This window comes from Bicyclus anynana, chromosome 18, assembly GCF_947172395.1.
Source record: "Bicyclus anynana chromosome 18, ilBicAnyn1.1, whole genome shotgun sequence".
NCBI classification, from domain to species: Eukaryota; Metazoa; Arthropoda; class Insecta; order Lepidoptera; family Nymphalidae; genus Bicyclus; species Bicyclus anynana.
This window is the reverse complement of record NC_069100.1, coordinates 6283189-6288821: the sequence shown is the minus strand read 5'-3', so window position 1 is coordinate 6288821 and position 5633 is coordinate 6283189. Positions and strand designations below refer to the sequence as shown.

General features: G+C 55.2%; 2 non-coding genes and 1 pseudogene across 2 annotated transcripts; all 3 read left to right on the top strand.

The window, feature by feature from the left end:
• Window positions 1–1188: 1188 nt before the first annotated feature.
• Window positions 1189–3091, top strand: LOC128199014 (small subunit ribosomal RNA). Its single transcript, XR_008251718.1, has one exon. It is a non-coding gene; the product is annotated as a small subunit ribosomal RNA (ribosomal RNA).
• A 165-nt stretch (window positions 3092–3256) lies between these two features.
• LOC128199108 (5.8S ribosomal RNA) lies at window positions 3257–3413 on the top strand. Its single transcript, XR_008251785.1, has one exon. It is a non-coding gene; the product is annotated as a 5.8S ribosomal RNA (ribosomal RNA).
• A 404-nt stretch (window positions 3414–3817) lies between these two features.
• Window positions 3818–5633, top strand: part of LOC128199088 (large subunit ribosomal RNA) — a 3528-nt pseudogene continuing 1712 nt past the window's right edge.

Genomic DNA, 5633 nt, shown 5'->3' with positions numbered 1-5633 from the left:
ACAACAACAACAACAACTAGTCGAGTAGAAAGTGTAGAAAAAGTTGTTCACGAAACACCTCCCCATCCGCCAAAACCCCCCCAAACCGCGGCGGCGGCGACCGCCCCCCACCCCCCCCCCGCCCCCCCCCCCCCCCCTCCGAGTCATTTTCGTAGTCGAAAATGTTTTTCCGGCCCGTTTTCGGGACACACAATAAACGAACGGCTCGATTTTTTGATTCGTTCAAAATAACACATACACATGTACACAGATTGCGCCGTCAGCGCGTTTACTACTATGACAGGGTCGTGGCGCGTCGACGTTTGAGGTGATTGTGTGAGAGTCTGGTGGCGCTCGCTTTTCTTCTCGGGTGTCGACGTGACACGGCGCGTGTTGTGCGTGTGCGCGCGTTATCGTGTTTTTGCGATACGTTTGAATTGAATATATACGTGTACGTACGTACATGTTAATATATTAATTTATATGTGTGTGTACGTATGTATATATACGAATGTACAACGTGGTGCGTGCGCGCGCGTACGTTCAAAAAAAAAAAAAACAACGGCGTTGCAACCGACGGAATCGCGTTTGACGCTTTTCCACACCCCGTGTAGTATGTATAATCGTCGTACGGCGAGAAATTCACAAACCACGGTGTCGGTAGCTTGATTTACTGTGTGCGGGGCGGCATCGTGTGTCGCCCTGGAACAATGTGTACTCCCAACTTGATTGAGCAATCAGAGAGTCTGGATGACGGTCTCTCACACTCCGGGCGACGACCCACGTGTGGTTTTCCGCAGAGTCACTGTTAAAACACTTACGGCTTCACTCTAGCAGTGGAGCGCCGTGTGTGGTATGTACGTCTCGTTCATAGAACGTTCAAGTTTCTTTGGGACCCGACGACAGCACTGCGAGAGTGTCTAATGGCATACTTTTCTGTGCGGTCGGAGGACGTGTCCTGTGAGATTGCGTCGTGTACGCTCTTCTTGCACAATGTCGGGCACCGCGCCGCGCTCCGTTCGCCGGAGCCGTGGCGCGATCACGTGCTTCAGAGGCCCTCTGCCACGCACGCACACCACCACCCACTCCCCCGCCTGTCGCGTGCGACGTGTGTCCGTCGAGCTTCCGGGTTGGGGACGAAGTGTGGGTGTGTGTTTGTGGGTCGTGTGGCGGGGGGAAGAGAGCTTAGATAATAATATCAATATCTGCTCCCTGGTTGATCCTGCCAGTAGTTATATGCTTGTCTCAAAGATTAAGCCATGCATGTCTCAGTGCAAGCCGTATTAAGGCGATACCGCGAATGGCTCAATATATCAGTTTTGGTTCCTTAGATCTTACTCGGTTACTTGGATAACTGTGGTAATTCTAGAGCTAATACATGCAATCAGAACTCTGACCAGTGATGGGACGAGTGCTTTTATTAGATCAAAACCAATCGACGGAGGGCCTCGCGTCCGAAGTCGTTAATTTTGATGAATCTGGATAACTTTTGCCGATCGCACGGTCCAGTACCGGCGACGCATCTTTCAAATGTCTGCCTTATCAACTTTCGATGGTAGTTTCTGCGACTACCATGGTTGTCACGGGTAACGGGGAATCAGGGTTCGATTCCGGAGAGGGAGCCTGAGAAACGGCTACCACATCCAAGGAAGGCAGCAGGCGCGCAAATTACCCACTCCCGGCACGGGGAGGTAGTGACGAAAAATAACGATACGGGACTCTTACGAGGCCTCGTAATCGGAATGAGTACACTTTAAATATTTTAACGAGGAACAATTGGAGGGCAAGTCTGGTGCCAGCAGCCGCGGTAATTCCAGCTCCAATAGCGTATACTAAAATTGTTGCGGTTAAAAAGCTCGTAGTTGCATTTGTGCGCCGCGCTGTCGGTGCACCGCATCCGCGGTGATACTGACACGTCTGCGGAGCATATCGTCGGTGAGCCGTCGTTAACGCGACGGTTCAATATCAAAATCCTATCGCGGTGCTCTTCGTTGAGTGTCGAGATGGGCCGACAATTTTACTTTGAACAAATTAGAGTGCTCAAAGCGGGCTCAAAATGCCGCTTGAATATTTCGTGCATGGAATAATAGAATATGATCTCGGTTCTATTTTGTTGGTTTTCAGAACTCCGAGGTAATGATTAATAGGGATAACTGGGGGCATTCGTATTGCGACGTTAGAGGTGAAATTCTTGGATCGTCGCAAGACGAACATCAGCGAAAGCATTTGCCAAAGGTGTTTTCATCAATCAAGAACGAAAGTTAGAGGTTCGAAGGCGATTAGATACCGCCCTAGTTCTAACCGTAAATATGTCATCTAGCGATCCGCCGACGTTACTACAATGGCTCGGCGGGCAGCTTCCGGGAAACCAAAGATTTTGGACTCCGGGGGGAGTATGGTTGCAAAGCTGAAACTTAAAGGAATTGACGGAAGGGCACCACCAGGAGTGGAGCCTGCGGCTTAATTTGACTCAACACGGGAAATCTCACCAGGCCCGGACACCGGAAGGATTGACAGATTAACAGCTCTTTCTTGATTCGGTGGGTGGTGGTGCATGGCCGTTCTTAGTTGGTGGAGCGATTTGTCTGGTTAATTCCGGTAACGAACGAGACTCTAGCCTGCTAAATAGGCGTCGTCATTTAGGTGTGCGCGACTCCGGTCGCGCAACTCACTGGCGGCGTATTAAAGTTCTTCTTAGAGGGACCGGCGTCTTCGAGGCGCACGAGATTGAGCAATAACAGGTCTGTGATGCCCTTAGATGTCCTGGGCCGCACGCGCGCTACACTGAAGGAATCAGCATGTTCTCCCTGGCCTAGAGGCCCGGGCAACCCGTTGAAACTCCTTCGTGCTGGGGATTGGGGTTTGCAATTATCCCCCATAAACGAGGAATTCCTAGTAATCGCGGGTCATAAGCCCGCGATGATTAAGTCCCTGCCCTTTGTACACACCGCCCGTCGCTACTACCGATTGAATGATTTAGTGAGGTCTTCGGACCGACACGCGGTGGCTTCACGGCCGTCGGCGTTGCTGGGAAGTTGACCAAACTTGATCATTTAGAGGAAGTAAAAGTCGTAACAAGGTTTCCGTAGGGGAACCTGCGGAAGGATCATTAACGTACCGCGTACGCACATGTTTGCGTTTGCGCGTGCTCGTGTTGTCAGAGACGCACCGATCTAACCTCACTCACTCACTCACTCACTCACTCACTCGCTCACTCGTACCACCCAACAAAACGACAACGCATGTGCACAACAAAAAACGAGAAAACGAAAACCATTACCCTGGACGGTGGATCACTTGGCTCGCGGGTCGATGAAGAACGCAGTTAACTGCGCGTCATAGTGTGAACTGCAGGACACATTTGAACATCGACATTTCGAACGTACATTTCGGTCCGTGGAGAAACATCCAGGACCACTCCTGTCTGAGGGCCGGCTGCATAAATACACACACCACACTGTCCACACAGTGCGACACGTGGCGCGTCCGGTGCAGTGCGTGCGTGCGCCGTTCGACGAGAGTGTCTCTCGATCGGCGGCGGCGCACGCGCTCCGCAGGTCCGCTCAAAAATATCACACGTGTGTGCGTGTGCGTGCGTCCGTGCGCGCTCGTCCCACCGACCCTTCCGTTTACGGTGAATCTGTGGCGACGTACGCGCGCACGTGTACGTGCGTGCCGCTGACGCGCACGCGTAGGCGGACTCGACGTCCGGACTCGCGCGGCGGCGCCGTGCGCTCTCGCGGCGCGCCCCTCTCGCCTCGCGGCGGGGGAGCGCGCTCGCGTGCGCGAACGGCGCCGTCGAGCCGACGGATATCGCGTCTGCCTCCACTTTTATCGTTGGCCTCAGATCAGGGAGGATCACCCGCCGAATTTAAGCATATTAGTAAGCGGAGGAAAAGAAACTAACCAGGATTTCGTCAGTAGCGGCGAGCGAACGCGAATCAGCCCAGCACTGAATCGCGCGGCTTTAACGGTCGCGGGAGATGTGGTGTTCGGGAGGTTCCGCTATCTCGCCGTCGCCGCTCCCGTCAAAGTTCGTCTTGAACGGGGCCGCTTTCCCGTAGAGGGTGCCAGGCCCGTAGCGACGGAGCGAGGCGGCGAGAGGGACGCTCCTCAGAGTCGGGTTGCTTGAGAGTGCAGCCCTAAGTGGGTGGTAAACTCCATCTAAGGCTAAATATTACCGCGAGACCGATAGCGAACAAGTACCGTGAGGGAAAGTTGAAAAGAACTTTGAAGAGAGAGTTCAAGAGTACGTGAAACCGTTCAGGGGTAAACCTGCGAAACTCGAATGAACGAACGGAGAGATTCATCGACATCCGACGGCGCGCGGGCGCGCGACCCGTGCCGCGCCGCGGCACCCGCGAGGGGGCACGCGCGCGACATCGAGGCGCGCGCCCGCGCGCCGTCGGACATCGACACATCAACAAACATCGACATTTCGAACGTACATTTCGGTCCGTGGAGAAACATCCAGGACCACTCCTGTCTGAGGGCCGGCTGCATAAATACACACACCACACTGTCCACACAGTGCGACACGTGGCGCGTCCGGTGCAGTGCGTGCGTGCGCCGTTCGACGAGAGTGTCTCTCGATCGGCGGCGGCGCACGCGCTCCGCAGGTCCGCTCAAAAATATCACACGTGTGTGCGTGTGCGTGCGTCCGTGCGCGCTCGTCCCACCGACCCTTCCGTTTACGGTGAATCTGTGGCGACGTACGCGCGCACGTGTACGTGCGTGCCGCTGACGCGCACGCGTAGGCGGACTCGACGTCCGGACTCGCGCGGCGGCGCCGTGCGCTCTCGCGGCGCGCCCCTCTCGCCTCGCGGCGGGGGAGCGCGCTCGCGTGCGCGAACGGCGCCGTCGAGCCGACGGATATCGCGTCTGCCTCCACTTTTATCGTTGGCCTCAGATCAGGGAGGATCACCCGCCGAATTTAAGCATATTAGTAAGCGGAGGAAAAGAATCGGAATCGGTCGGAATCCGCTAAGGAGTGTGCAACGACTCACCTGCCGAAGCAACCAGCCCTGAAAATGGATGGCGCTGAAGCGTTTTGCCTATACAATACCGTTACGGGCAAGTGGGACGCGCGCTCCTCGGACGCGCGTCATTATGCCGTAACGAGTAGGACGTGCGCGGCGGAGAGCGCAGAAGGGTCTGGGCGTGAGCCCGCTTGGAGCCTCCGTCGGTGCAGATCTTGGTGGTAGTAGCAAATACTCCAGCGAGGCCCTGGAGGACTGACGTGGAGAAGGGTTTCGCGTGAACAGTAGTTGCTCGCGAGTCAGTCGATCCTAAGCTCAAGGAGAGATCTTATGTCGATGCGGCGTGTTTTCTTTTGTGACAAACAACGCCCGTTGAGCGAAAGGGAATCCGGTTCCTATTCCGGAACCCGGCAGCGGAACCGTTTCAACAATCGTTCCCTCGTTTCAAAGCGAGCGTTCGACGGGGTAACCCAAAGTGGCCTGAAGACGCCGCCGAGGGGTCCGGGAAGAGTTTTCTTTTCTGCCTGAGCGTTCGAGTTCCATGGAATCCTATAGAAGGGAGATATGGTTCGGAACGCGAAGAGCACCGCATTTGCGGCGGTGTCCGGATACTCTCTGCGGACCTTGAAAATTCAGGTGAGGGATGTACGTGGAGATGTCGCGCCGGTTCGTACC